This window comes from Haematobia irritans, chromosome 5 (genome assembly GCF_050003625.1).
Source record: "Haematobia irritans isolate KBUSLIRL chromosome 5, ASM5000362v1, whole genome shotgun sequence".
Lineage (NCBI taxonomy): Eukaryota > Metazoa > Arthropoda > Insecta > Diptera > Muscidae > Haematobia > Haematobia irritans.
In genome coordinates, this window is record NC_134401.1 from 67,312,563 (window position 1) to 67,328,654 (window position 16,092).

Here is a 16,092-nt window from a genome sequence, read left to right on the forward strand (position 1 = left end):
TATTGTGTCCCGTTGTGATGCCTATCAACGGCCTCAAATCCTCTCTATTCGTCGCCATTAGAAATCCTGAGTTCCTGTTACTTTTGTCTTTCCATACCAGATTGGTCTGCTGGCAACACACAGAGGAGGTCCATCGTTTCTTCCACAGATCATCATATTAAGTATATAAATATAGCGGGGGGAAAAAGTTCGCGACGTGTTACCTATGCCGCGTGCACCTTCCTTAGCCAGTACATCTGCCTCCTCATTGCCCCTTATTCCATAATGTCCAGGTATCCAGCACAGAGTTATATTATGCTGTTCAGCGAGAACTCTGAGTTCTCTAGGACAGCGGTGGGAAAAAGCGTTGTTACAACCCCAAAATGATAACATCATTCCACGGTGTATCGATTGTATTTAACAACGTTTTCAAAGCATCATGAAATCATGAAAATGTTATTATAACTTGATGGGAAAAAGCCCAAAGCAAATTTTCACAAAGTTTGTATTCCTTAAAATGGATTATTAAAGAAAAGTAATCGTGAAAAAATGACGATTTTAGCGGCTAAACTCGAACTTATTACCCACCTTAAGCCGCTAAAATCGCAAAATTTTCACGATTACTTTTCTTTAATAATCCATTTTAAGGAATACAAACTTTGTGAAAATTTGCTTTGGGCTTTTCCCCATCAAGTTATAATAAAATTTGCAACAAATATGTATAATTTTATGCATTTTTCTTACTGATTTAGTTTTCACTTTAGCGATTTAAGCGGCTAAACTCGAAGTTAATACTCACCTTAACATGTGAAAAAAAGTAATTATGTCTAACAAAATTTCTTCAATTAGTCGATAAATAAGTACTTATATTTGGGTTTTGGTGTGATGCCAGAGTTTAGTTTAGTTAAAACTTTCTACAATTGCCTCATTTTTAAAATTAACCAAAATTGATGTTCCTAGTGGTTTCACTGTTAATGTACATATTCACTTTATATGATAAAGGAACATTATCCTATTATAAATCAATTCATATCAACAATAATACATCCATTACTCATTAAAATCCATTGGACATTGATGGAACATGCATTTTCAAAGATAATTTTATGGAAAATTTACTATTTAAAAACCGTCAATTAATTTGTTTAGCAAGCGTTGTTTCAACGTTGGCTTCCAACGCTGTTACAACGCTCAATATTTATAACCATCGTAAATTTCTGACTGGGCGGATGAGTTAGCAAAGCTAGGAACTACCTTACATACTCCAGGGGAACTAGAATCTGTTGGCATGCCTCTGGCTAACTGCAAGCTCTTAGTTATTCAACCGTCGAACGGAACGGACGTGTTTTTTAATAGCGGATAAACTCATCGTAATAGGTACCTACTAAGAATTTCAAGTGTGGTGGGATATTAAGCCACCATGCAGCGAAATTCAAAGTCATCCACTGGGTTGCTAACTTCAGGGCCCAGTGGACGGGTATCGACTGGAGTTATAAATTTGGGCAATGACCAAGAGTTAGGCCCAATTAGTCGACCTGTAGACGGGTCGACAGGTGGCGACACTGACAAGTCGAACTTTTTCTAGGTTAACGACATCAAAAGGAGGTAATCCCTCACGAAAGAGATTCAAGGAACGCAGAAATGCTTTGTTTATCCTAAAGAAGTTAGGATCAGTCTACCCAAGTACGCTGTCGGCTAAACAAAGCGATTCCTTAAACACGGCATGCAGTGTTTATATTGAACACTCAGTCATTGCCACATCAAGCAAAGTCTCAGGGCCGTGTATGTTATGGCTTTCATTATATCCAAATGAAGGTATATAAAAACGATCAGCTAAAGGATTCAGAAATGGACAAGCCTCTGTCTGAATCAGAAGTAAGCGGATCCTCTTGCGAAGTCGAGGGAGATACCAAAGTTGAAGACATGGATAGATACCGTATGCGTGAGGAGGTTTCTACTGCCTCAGAACTCACCAAAGTTGAACCTATGGTTATTGCGAGAGTCACCGAGATCTCTGAAGAGGACATTCTTGATGACTCGATTGAAGCGGCTGATGTGACGGTTGTTGAAAATCTCGATGGTTCTACGGATCCTCCAGATAAATCTTCATCATTGTAAGGCTGCATGTGCTGCCTTAAAAGTTCTCCTTATTCAAGAACCATATGTTTATAGAAACAAAATATGTGAATTAAGTACTCCGGGGTTCAAACTATTGCAGTATACTGGTAATGATTTAAATCGAGCCTGTATAATTGCTAAAAACGAGCTTAACTTGTTTCTGCTTCCTTCAATGTGCAATGCAGACACGGTCGTTGCCAATTTAGAAATAGCCAAATGCAAATATTGGGTATATTCGGTCTACATAGGACATGACAGGGAGATGCCTCCATGTGTCGTTAAGACCTTAGTTGAGGAGTCACTGAAAACAAAGACCAAACTCATGGGATGCGATGCGAATGCGCATCATAGTATATGGGGAAGTAGTGATACTAATGCAAGGGGAGAGTCGCTAATAGAGTTTATATTGCGTACTAATCTGGCAGTTTGCAACAAGGGAGATGCCCCAACCTTTGTCACTAAAAACAGGCAAGAGGCGGGGGTCCAATAAAGCTAATGACATTTTTGGGCCCAGGTTGGGCGGGCAAGCGAGGGGTCAGGACATCAAGACTTCTATATCATGTTTTCCCCTGTGTTAGAGTAATGTTCACACAAATTCACTCATTCGATGTATGTGCTGTGTGTTCAATATTGGCTGGTTGAGGACTTCGCCCAAGGAGACCGCGTAGCTAGTCGGACGGCCATGTTGAACAGTGGATCAAACACGCGCATAACAGAGAGGCCTCGCAAGAACTGAATGAAATGATATTTCCGCCAAATGTTAGGAAAGCTGACTGGAATAGATATAGTAATGATACCTGAAATAACAGAGACAAATATGAGAAATGTGCAAGATATCGAACACGCAGTGGAGCGGATTACTAAGGCCTTCAACATCTCACTGAAAGCTGCATGCCCTAGAGGGAAGCCAAGGGGAAAAATCGACCACCATGGTGGTCTACGGAATTAAGTAATATGAGGAAATCCTGCAGGAAGCTCTTTAACAAGGCAAAGTCCACTAGAGCCCCTGAGGATTGGGACGCTTACAAGAAGAATCTGAAAGGATACAAGCGAGAACTGAGAAAGGCTCAGAATAACTCTTGGAATGTTTACTGCAGTAATATTGAGAATACGTCCGAGGCTTCCAGACTACGGAAGGTACTAGTATCCACTAACTCCGCTCGAGGTTTCATTAAAACATCGGAGGGCAATTGGACAACGTCCAGAGAGGAGACGCTGGAGGTACTATTGGACACACATTTTCCTGGAAATCAGACGGTCGAATCATGTTCTGGCGGTGCCACAGTTGCTCAGCGGTCATTTCCTATCGTGGAACTTGTATGGGAATCTAGAATAAAATGGGCGTTAAATATCTTTGGGTCATTCAAATCCCCCAGACCTGTTGAAATTACTCTGGCGGAGTTACAAGCAGTGACTGACAGAATTATTCCTTGGTTGACGGTGATATATAAAGGATCAACTTATCATATATCCCAGGAAAGTGGAGGGAAACAAAAGTCGTTTTCATACCTAAAGCGGGACAAGCCTCTCACTCGAGGGCGAAGGATTTCGGAACTTCTAATGAAGAGACGTATTTCAGCTACACTAGGACAAGCAAACATACAAATGTATGTGAACAGAGGCACTCCCCAAGGAGGAGTTCTATCACCTCTTCTTTGGAATGTTGCTATAAATAACCTTCTGGTTACCCTAGAAAAAGAAAGGATAAAAGTGGTGGCATACGCAGATGATATGGCTCTAGTAGTCAGGGGAAAATTCCCATCCACAATCAGAGATATTATTCAGAGGGCCCTCCGTATGACTGAGAAATGGGCGAAAGACAATGGTCTTGGGGTAAATCCTGCAAAGACAGAACTAGTCATGTACTGCAAAGATCGCAAAACTCCCACGGTTAGGCCCATTTCCTTAGGGGGTATTGAAATTCCCTTTGGTGAGTGTGCAAAATACCTTGGCGTTATTTTGGACTGGAAACTGAACTTTAAGCTTAATATTGAAGAAAGGGCGAGAAAAGCAGCGGTAGCTTCCCAGTCAGAAAAAAACCATCGGAAAAGCGTTGTAAAAGCTTTGTAAAGGGTTGATACACGGTGGGAAAAAGCGTTGTTACAACACCAAAATGATAACATCATTCTGCGGTGTATCGATCGTATTTAACAACGTTTTCAAAGCGTCATGAAAACAATATTTTATACGCTTTTTCGATTGTTTAACGAACGCTTTGACAACCCCAAAATGATAACATCGTTATACGGTGTATCGATGGTTTTTACAACCAATAAAAAGCACTGAAAATTGAAATTGAAGTTTTTAATTTGACTATACATTTTCCATTCAAAAAACCAAAGGTGCACTAAAAAAGTGAACTCTCGAGGACACTAAAGTCACGTTAACTCTATTTTAGCTCATGAACTTATTGTGTTTTGTGTAAGTAAGGGAATTATGTTACATTAGTATTTCAACCAAAATACTTAAGAATTTCTTAAAATTTGTACATTTTACCCCAAATGCGCCAAAAGAACATACTCGCAATTTTGAACTCCAATTTTTTCCTTCAAACAACGAAATTATCTTTAAAATGTGAAAGAAAATTATTTTGTCTAAAAAATTTATTGAATTAGTCGAAAAATATCTGTGGACTTACGACAAAACCCCTAAGACGAAATAGAACAATTTCTCAAAAATTGTATGTTGTGTGTAGTTTTTGAAGGCGCATCTTTCTGTGTTTACAGATACAGATGCAATATCTGCCCTAGATCGGGAGATAAGAATGGTGTCTCGAATTTTTTAAGTTTAATTTTAGCAAAACAACATATCTCATCATATGTTGTAAAATAAAATCGAAATACTTGTATGATACTTTTGACAAAACAACATAAGTCCACATAAGGTTTTTGTAATTGACAATTTTTTTTTTACAAAACAACATATTTCGAGTCATGGTGTTTTGTCGAAAAAAAAGCAAATAAAAATAAACGCATATTTAACTTCAGCTGTGTTGTTGTTTAGTCAGAATATGATCAGGATTCAATGCGACAAAACACATAAATTGATATTTTTTTTAAAATAAAATATATGACAAAACAACATAAATAAGTCGGTAATTCCTATTTCTCTAAGCTATCGAAAAGATCTATCACATAAATATTAAACATTTTCCAGATCTTTTCTACAGAAGTTTTTGAGACCCCATATAGATGTATTTTTGCTCCCCTGTAAAATTGAATTTTTAGTCTTATGGGGTTTTTTCATAAATCCACAGATACGAACTTATATTTGTGAAATCAGCGTTTAGTTTAGTAAAAACTTTATACAATTGCCTACAAAATTGTTTTTCCTGGTATGTTCACTGTTTTTTCGTGTACACCTTCAATTTATATGAAAAATGAATATTATCCTATTCTAAATCAATTCATATCAACAGTAATACCTCCATTATTCATAAAAAACCTTAAGCATTGAAGGACAATGCATATTCAACGATATTTTTGCGGAAAATATACTTTTTAAAAACCGTCAATTAATTTGTTTAGCAAGCGTTGTTTTAACGTTAGCTTCCAACGTTGTTACAACGCTCAATATTTATAACCATCAGGAATTTCTGACTGGGTTTGTACTCGTGCAAAAAGGCAATAGGAAAAAAGTGGGAACTAAAACCAAAAATTGTGCATTGGCTATACACGGCAGTGGTTAGACCCATAATGCTATATGGTGTTGTAGTCTGGTGGCCGGCACTTCACCAGCCAACAAGTTTAGACAAAGTTCAGCGTATGGCGTGCTTGTGTATCTCAGGCGCATTCAGCAAGACAGGAAAAAGTTCCCTTAATGTCATGCTGCATCTATTGCCTTTAGACATTTTGGCCAAACAGTCAGCTGCAACAACGGCTGTGCGGTTGCGCGAGCAAACGCTGTGGTCGGAAAAAAGTTACGGTCACAGTTCGGTCCTCAAAATAATGCCAGATGTGCCTAACGTAATGGATTACACTTTGGCGAGTCCACTTTTCGACAAAAAGTTTGAGACTCTAATCCCCAACAGTGAGGCGTTGTGCACACAGACCCCGGGGAATAAAGAATGTATAGATTTCTACACTGATGGCTCCAAATTGGATGGACAATTGGGTTTCGGAGTATATTCTAATGATCTGGAACTTCGAATAGCGAAAAGATTATCTAATCACTGTAGTGTTTTTCAGGCTGAAATATTAGCAATAAGAGAGGTGGCGAATTGGTTGAGAAGTAATGTTCCAAAAAATGTGGGCATTAATATATACTCAGACAGTCAACCAGCAATAAAATCCTTGGACTCTGTGTTCCTCAACTCGAAAACGGCCATCGACTGCCGCAAATCTCTCAATGAGATGGCTGAGCAGTACAATATTCACCTAATATGGGTGCCTGGCCATAGGAACATACCGGGGAACTGCGAAGCGGATGAGTTAGCAAGGCTAGGGACTACCTTACATATTCCAGGGGAACTAGAATCTGTTGGTATGCCCCTGGCTACCTGCAAGCTCATGCTGCGTGAGAAGGCTGTTATAATGGCAAATGTTCGATGGGAGAATTGCAAGGGCTGTAACGACACCAAGCAAATATGGCCCCATTTAAACTTAAACCGCACACTAGATATGCTAGTGTTCTCGAGATGTCAGATATCACTCCTGATATCTGCTATAACGGGTCGCTGCCTGATAGGCGATTTTGCAAAAACTATAGGCGCGAAGTATAATGACTATTGTATGAGCTGTTATGATGTGGAGGAAAAGGAATCATTAAACACCTCTTGTGTGAGTGTCCTGCATTTTGTATAAAGCGTAAGCAACTTTTAGGAGCATATAGCTTCAGATTACTGGCGGATCTGGAAAACGTTAACTGCTAATGTTTTTGGAACAATCTGGTTGGTTCAACAAAGAAAAATAATCAAGAAGGTTCAGCGGTTAAAACTAGAAGTGCCCATATGTAATAGTTAATGTGGTATCACAATGGACTGAATAGTCTAAGTGAGCCTGAATCTTAATCGGGCTGCCACTTTAACCTGACCTAAGCTCTTACTGCGTGAGAAGGCTGTTATGATGGCAAATGTTAGATGGGAGTTCGAAGGGTTGTAACGACACCAAGTAAATATGTCCCCATTTAAACTTAAACCGCACACTAGAAATGCTAATGTTCTCAAGACGTCAGATATCAATCCTGATATCTGTTATAACGGGTCGCTGCCTAATAGGCGATTCTGCGAAAAACTATTGGCGCGAAGTATAATGATTACTGTATGAGCTGTCATGATGCTGAGGAAAAATAATCAATTAAACACCTCTTGTGTGAGTGTCCTGCATTTAGTTAGTTTTAGTTTTATTTCGTTCTCTTTTGTATATAATTCAATTTGATATACACAGTTATGCCAAAAATAATAGGGACAGTGCCTTCCCACATTTAGATAACATTAAAAACCGAACAAAGAATAGAAAATTGTTTCTTGTTTAAACAATTTATTTTTTCTTAAAAGGTTGAGATAAAATTAGAAACAAAAATGTTGTTACTATTGTACGAGTAATTCGATTATTTTGTGATTTGTTATATATGACATGATTTACGTGTGAAAAAAATAAGGACACTTCATTATACCCTGCGCCACACTGTGGAACAGGGTATTATAAGTTAGTGCATATGTTTGTAACACCCAGAAGGAGACGAGATAGACACATGGTGTCTTTGGCAATAATGCTCAGGGTGGGTCCCTGAGTCGATATAACCATGTCCGTCTGTCTGTGAACACATTTTTGTGATCAAAGTCTAGGTCGCAATTTAAGTCAAATCGCCTTCAAATTTGGCACATGTTCCTAATTTGGGTCAGAATAGAGCCCTATTGATTTTGGAAGAAATCGGTTCAGATTTAGATATAGCTCCCATATATATCTTTCGCCCGATATGCACTAATATGGACCCATCAGCCAGAGTTTTATACCGATTTGCTTGAAATTTTGTACAAACATAACACTTAGTCGTATAGTCAAGTGTGCAAAATTTGATTGAAATCGGTTCAGATTTAGATATAGCTCCCATATATATCTTTCGCCCGATATGGACTTATATGACCCCAGAAGCCAGATTTTTGGCCGAATTTCGTTGAAATTTTGCACTAGGAGTACAATTAGTAGAAATCGGTTCAGATTTAGATATAGCTCCCATATATACCTTTGCCCGATATGGACTAATATGGTCCTAAAAGCCAGAGTTTTGGACCAATTTGGTTGAAATTTTGCACAGGGAGTAGATTTAGCATTGTAGCTATGCGTGCCAAATTTGGTTGAAATCGGTTCAGATTTAGATATAGCTCCCATATATATGTTTTTCTGATTTCGACAAAAATGGTCAAAATACCAACATTTTCCTTGTTAAATCGCCACTGCTTAGTCGAAAAGTTGTAAAAATGACTAATTTTCCTAAACTTCTAATACATATATACGAGCGGTAAATCATAAATAAACTTTTGCGAAGTTTCCTTAAAATTGCTTCAGATTTAAATGTTTCCCATATTTTTTTTACTAAAATTGTGTTCCACCCTAGTGCATTAGCCAACTTAAATTTTGAGTCTATAGATTTTGTAAAAGTCTTATCAAATTCTGTCCAAATCGAGTGATATTTAAATGTATGTATTTGGGACAAACCTTTATATATAGTACCCAACACATTTGACGGATGTGATATGGTATCGAAAATTTAGATCTACAAAGTGGTGCAGGGTATAATATAGTCGGCCCCGCCCGACTTTAGACTTTCCTTACTTGTTAAAGTTTAAACCTATTACCAAATTATTGTGAATATTGTTCCATAAAGCCGTAGTGTTACATTAGTACCTATTTTCGGATGCTTTGTTATTAACAGTAGAACATCTTCTACGCATTGCATCGACCAAATTTGGGCAAAAATATGGCGGTAATTCGTTCCATGCATCCTGTATTAGATTCCAGAGCTCATCGCAACTTCATGTACACTTTCCGCTGATTGCCCTTTTATTGGGTTCAATTCTATTGGGTTCAATTCTGGGTACTGTACCGCTCATTATAACACATTGATTTTATTGTCCTGGAACCACTTCTTTGTTCTTTGTGTGTATGTTTTGGGTTATTATCCTGCTGGAAGATCCATTTGAGTGGCACATTTTCTTCGGCATACGACAGCATTGTAACTTGCAAAATATCTGTGTTATCAGCTGATTTCATTATATTCTGTATACGATATAAAGGACCCAAACCATAATACCAGAATAACTCCTATACCATGGTACTGCCACCACCGTTTTGGACCATCCATCTTCAAAGTATATTTGGGATTGAATTCTTGATGGATAGGTCTTCTTACATGGTGGACACCTCTATCACAAGAAAACAAGTTTACTTTTGTTTCATCTGGCCACAGAATATTACGCCATCTTTACCTAGGTATATAGATTTGATTTTTAGAAAACTTTAATCCTTGTTTATTATTCTTTTTGTGTTTTCCGAATAGATGATGCATCATCGTAAATATTCAAATCATTTCTTAGTTAGTTAGATGCGATAAATGGATGTTTTTTTACGCATAAGTTGATACTTCTCTTTATAGTATGTGTTATTTTAGATTTTCTGCCACGGGTTTCAACCTTCTATAAATCTATAAATTAGTATTTTCGTCATTGGCATTTTTGTAATGTTTCTGTACGAATGTCCGCCTTTAATTAATTTTCTAATACAATTTTGGATAGCGCGGTCGTAGCGCTCACTTCTACCCATATTCCACAAGTGCGATTTATTTCGCAATTAATGTGAAGCTATGAATATGTTTTATGCATTTATTTACAAAACGGAAAGGGGTTTTAATTTTTAGTATTGTTTGAAAAAACAGTTTTGCTGTCCTTATTATTTTTCACAGCAGGAATCACTCATTTTGCAAAAAAAAAATACGTTTTGCTATGAAAACGAAAGGAAGAGATACGCAAATTCTACTAGTATAGTGCCTACCATCAGATGACAAGCACTTTTCTTTCTTTTCTGCATACTCGCGCATTTGAGTAAGTTGTCTATCAAGCTTGTTGTCGCTTTTCAAATATCTGCTTTATTAATCATATTTTCATTTACAAAAACTTATTGTGCGAATGAGTACATAGCTGACGCCCAAAAAATTCTTTTTGTCCAAATTTTAATTCAAAATATATGGTGCAACCTTGAGGTTTCGTATTTAAATATAGTATTAAATATATAATTTGTATAGAGCTTTAAAGTATAAAAATGGTTGTCTACAGTGTCGTTGTTTCTAGCGCCAGTAGTTCTAAGTTTACCACTAACTTATCGAAAAGTTCATATCATCAATGTAATCGAAAAGAATAAGTCTCAAATAAAAAAATACTTACTTACTTACTTCTAGCGCCAGTATATAATTAGGTATAAAGTAGAGGTGGAGAACTATCGATAGTCGGCGCCATCGATAGTCGACAATAGTAATTTCACAACCATCGATAGTTGACGATAGTACTATCGATATTCGACGATAGTATCGTCCACAATAATATACATATTCGGTTCGTATTTAAAATTTTTTTAATATTTTAATATGAATATTTTGCGATATTAAAGTTATTTGATCCAAAAGGTTTCACCCAGAAAAAAGTGACCACTTCTTTAAGTTGAAATGAACTCATTGTGAAGAAAGTTGAACTTCGTATAGCGCCAAAGACATTTTTTTTTGTTTGAACGATGTGATTTTCGTAGAAATTAGGTAGAATGCATTCCATATATTAGTTAACATTTTCCTATATTTATGTACCACTATACTACAGAATGAATAAATTTAACTTATTTGAATTCATATATGGAATGATTTTATTGACATTTTTTCATTCATTTGGACAAATCTTACATATTTGTGGTAAAACTTTTACTTCATAATTATAACTGCTTGCCTTCGTTTTTAAATACAATTTTATTTATTTATATAAGCAATTTTATCTTCAATAAAAGACATGTTTTATTAATATATTGAATATATTTATTAAGAATCAACAGCATCGACTGTCCTTGAAATATTAGTTTATTATTCCACTATTTCCAATTTCCATGTGATATTATCAACTGTAAAACGCACTTTTTCATCTTCTTCTTGTACTTTTCACTTTTAATAAGTTGCTTCCTAACGATTTTGTCCTCCTTTTACAATTTCAATATCTACAAATATAAAAAATGATAAAACATTTTTGTTACAAAAGGTTAGCGTCACTGAATATTACCTGATATTTGAAGATTCCAAAATGAAGACAAATGAAAGGGTTGTTATTCTGCTGGTGTTTTCTTCCTTTATACACCATCACGACATTGATAGATTTATTTTCAAAAAACGAAAATTTTTTTCACTAATTTAAAATAACAAATATTGTATATATTTTATTTGCTATTTATTATATTATTTTACAATATTATTTTTTAACAATCTCTCCGTATACCACAACAACGCGATTCCAACTAAAAAAACAAACCACGCGCAAACATATCGATTACACCCACGCGCAAACACATCGATTACGATGACAGGTATCGATTACAGGTAGACAATAGAAATATAGGAAAATTTCCTATATTCTAACAAGTTTGTTTCCTTAAGTTTTGAAAGGATTGCACACTTCTTAGTACGAATGAACTAAAATATTTTTATAAGCCAAGTGTTGTTCGTATATATGAAAAAGTTTCTATTATAAAGGAAGTCGCAATTATCATTTTATAAGAAATTTTACTAATTTTGAGGAAACTTGGTTTTAGTTCGTTTTTTGTTTATTTTTACGAATGCTTTGTTATCGGTCAATAAAATTTTCTTGTTCAGTAGGAAATTCTTATACCCAGCGAAGAAAACAGTATGAGTAAAATTCCATGCCTTATTCTAGTTAATGAACTATTCCTAACTGCTTACAGTTTAGGATTTTTTTACTGAAACGAGTAAATTTTATTATTTCTCACAAAAATTTACCTTAATGGAAATAAAATGGATAAACTATGTTGATGAAAAATTTTTCCTTTAGTTTCGAAGGCACTTTTTTTCTGGGTGTTGGTTTAAAAATAAAATAATGTTAACATTTTTCGCCACTCGAAAACAATTAGTACCGCTTTGTTGCAGGGATGTTTGTGTCGTACAAAACGGCTCTTTTAAACTAAGAAGCTACTGAATGTATTGACGATCTACAACTTCTGCTTGTCGGTGCAATATTGGCAGTATCCGCCGAAATAGCTGGAATCAGAGGCTAGAATTTCCAAGCCAGAATGGTATCTTTTTAGATGGTCTTGAAAATTCGATGTGTTTCTGCTCGTTTTATACTCCTTTCCGCAATTAAGGCACTTTGAAAATTGTATGTCCTCTGACCTTTTGAAATATTTCCATACTTGAAAGATTTTATTTTTCTTTTTTCTATCGGTAGCCAAATCTTTCTCTGAGTCTGTGCTGTTGTAATCACATGCCTGCCATGGTCGACTCACTGACTGCCATGGAGCTCCGAAGTTTAGCTGAAATTCAACACATAGTCAAAACTCAGAACTACTTTAAAAGTAAATATTACACCTCTTTGGAGAAAGCGATCCATTCCTTTTAATGCTGCAGCAGACGTCACAAAAAAGGAGAATATTTGGTGATGTGAAAGCCAAACTATCGACTAACTATAGATAGTACTATCGAAAATGTCTGGCTGCTATCGATAGTAGCTCGATAGTGCCCAACAATCGATAGTGCCGATAGTGCTATCGATAGTTCTCCACCTCTAGTATAAAGTTCGGTTATTTTAAAGCTTTTTTCAAAAAATATCTTTGGAGTTTATCTACTTCGTCAAACCAAGTGAACCCCCACACTTGGGCTGCATATGCCTGTGTCGATCTACACAAACTCTTGAAGATTTTCCATTTGGACAAAAGAGATATATGTGGTTTATTGATTAGTCCTTGCCAAGTCGCATTTATGCATACCTTTGAGGATGAATTTCGTTTTTCAACGTGTTTTGTAAACCACATTTTTGGCGTGTTACTCCCAAGTAACAAAAGTCATTGACTACCTCAATATATTGGTTCAAATATGTCCATTTCAGTGTTGCCAGGTAATTTGACACGTGAAAAAACTCCTAAATTTTGGGGGGGGGGGGAAACCCCTAAACTGGCAACACTGGTCCATTTATCCTTTTTGGCTATGCGTCCACCATTTCTGAATACCATTATCTTTGACTTTTCTAAATTTACCACCATATTCCATTGATTACAGTACTTCTCTAGATTATAAATCATTTCTTGTAACACCGTTCCTTGCCTCACCCCTGTGTAGGTATTGACATGCTCGGACATTTCTTCACCTGTCCAGACCTCTAACTTGGTCTTTTCACATAAAGATCTTATCAAATTCAATAGTTTTGTAGACACTCCCAGTGTATGTAATTTATACATAAAAAGATTTGGGGATAACCGCCGAAAAATCTACGAAAAATGCATATACTTTTTCTTTTCACTTAATTTGATATTCACAATTGCTGAGAGGTTATAGATATTATCCACAGTTGAATAACCTGCTCTGAAACCAGATTGACCTTCATTAAGAATCTTTTTTTCATTCATCCACTTGGTCAACCTAGAGTTGACTATTCCCATTAGAACTTTTGCCATCGTATTCATGAACGATTTTCCTCTATAGTTGTGAGGAATATCCACGCTTCCCTTTTTTTGTATAGGAAATATTACTGTTTCTTCTAGTGTGTTGTCTATTTCCCCAGTGCTGAAAATTTTATTGTAAATAGCTGTCAACTCGGTAAGAAAGTCATTGGTGGCATTTGCGAGAAATTCATGTGTTATACGATGTATTCCCGGAGCTTTATTGGGTTTAGTTTTGGCTAACACGCTTTGAATCTCTTGTAAATCTATATCTTTATCCAGTTTCTCATCTTCTATATAGGTGGGAGCGTAATATATACTATTCGCAATTTGTGGTTGATTTAACAATTGATCAAAGTAGCATTTAATTCAGAAATGGATATGTTAACGGATATCTGCATGTCTTTTCCTCTTATTTGTTTTGCCAACCGCCACCATTCTTTTGTATTTGTGGTTCTAGTGATTTGAGCCTCCAGTTCTCTTCCATATTCATGTTTTCTCTCACTCCATATGAACTTATACTCTTTTACTGCTTCAATATACATCGGTTTATCACTCACCGTATTAGTTTTTCTATAAATATTTAGATATTTGAAAGATTTTGTATGACTTTTGAATAATCGATGCTAAATCTGTTAAATTTTTAATATCATTTTGGGTTTTCGCTAAATATAAATTTTGTTTAAAGTTCCGGGAATACAATTCTTTCTCACCTTCTTTCCATTGTAGTTTTGGAGTTAGCTTCATAGATTTCGAGATACCTGAAGTTTTATTTATTTCAATTTCAAGGTGTATGGGCAGATGATCAGACCACGCCCTTCCTCGTCACCCACAGTCCTACCATTCAGTACCACTAACCCATTATCATCACAAAATTCCATAAATTGTTTGACCTTCGTATTTATAACTTCATCTCTAGATCTGCGATATTCGTTTCCGGCTTTGAATTCAGTTAGAATGACCTCTGATAAGGATTATTGTATATTTCCGATTCTCACATTCATATCCCAGTCTTCACCCCGTATATATGTAGGTATAAATGTAAAGCCGCGTCTTGATGAGTCTATTTGTATCATGTTTATTTCGTCTTGTATTTTTGTAACGATTTCTTTATGCCGCATACCACTCCTCCACTAGCTCTTCCATATCCGCTAGTCCTTTCCGCAGTTTGCCAAAATAAATTAAATTCTTTGAAATATTTATCCCAGTTTTCAAATTAATTTTCTCTTACATGCGTCTCTACTAACTCAACTATTTCATAGCCGCCAATATAGTTGAAAAAGTCAGGATAAAGTGTTTTGTTTTTAAGACCATTTATATTGTAACAAAGTATACGAATATTTTTTCCTTAACCCTTGTGTATGTGATAACACTGGAAGCGATACCACCGTGATGAGGTCCCGTGGGACCTACAATAAAAAAAAGGATGGTAGAGAGGTTATCCCTACGATATTTTTCGATCATTTACTGTAGGTGGACTCTTCTATAATGCACAAATTGCATATATAAACATTTGGTTGTAAATATAGAGTTTTATTTAATTTTTAATAGGATACAGATAATGTTAAAATTTTTGATTAGTATACTAGTGGCCCTGATGTTTGACGCAGGCGTGGTACCTATAAGTATCCTTATACGTACCAAGCAACAATATATTGTTTTTGTAGTTGAATGTTCTTAACAAACTGGATTTTTGAAGGAAAAACAATACGATTTTTTTTAGTGGCGTTCGTTTTGCTCGCAGTATTATGTGCACAGTGGTTGTTTCAAACTTGGTCCAAATTGAGGCACATCTTGCCAAATTCCAGGAGCCGATAGGTCTGGAAAATGTATAGAAATATAAAAACTTATTTCGACCACGATTTCCATGAAGTTCAAATAACTTTTTTTGCACTTTTACTCTCACTATATTGGATATATCAACGGAAGACATAAAATTATGTACTTCCAAGCAACGAAACCAATGGAAACTTCAAAAATGACAAATTCTTCCAAATAACGGTATTTTCTGAAAGGATGTTAGTGTTATTAATTGTTCCAAATACGAAAATCGCAATATCTTTACACTGCTTTTTAAACTGTGCTAAAACCACTAATGTAATTAGTAATAGGTCCCATTGGACCTCATCACGCAGAATCGCACTAAACTTTTTCAAATACCTATAAAAACCGATTTAATGATTCAATCACATAAAAATTTAAAGTTTTCAACTTAAAACACTTCAGTACAAGAAGTCATAAACCATCAAGTTGAAATTCATATAAAAGATAAAGTTATGTATGAATTAAAATCAAAAAGGTCCAGCGGGTCCTCATCACGCACAGAAGGGTTAATACAGTACTTTCTTCTAGGTAATTATTT

General features: G+C 35.8%; 1 protein-coding gene and 1 long non-coding RNA gene across 6 annotated transcripts in view; one reads left to right on the forward strand and one right to left on the reverse strand.

Moving 5' to 3' along the window:
• Positions 1 to 16,092, forward strand: part of Slik (Sterile20-like kinase) — a 78,912-nt gene that overhangs the window by 16,776 nt on the left and 46,044 nt on the right. The window lies entirely within an intron of this gene.
• On the reverse strand, positions 11,025 to 11,456 carry LOC142238918 (uncharacterized). Its single transcript, XR_012722861.1, has 2 exons — positions 11,348 to 11,456; positions 11,025 to 11,285 (listed from the first exon to the last, which is right to left on the reverse strand). It is a non-coding gene; the product is annotated as an uncharacterized LOC142238918 (long non-coding RNA).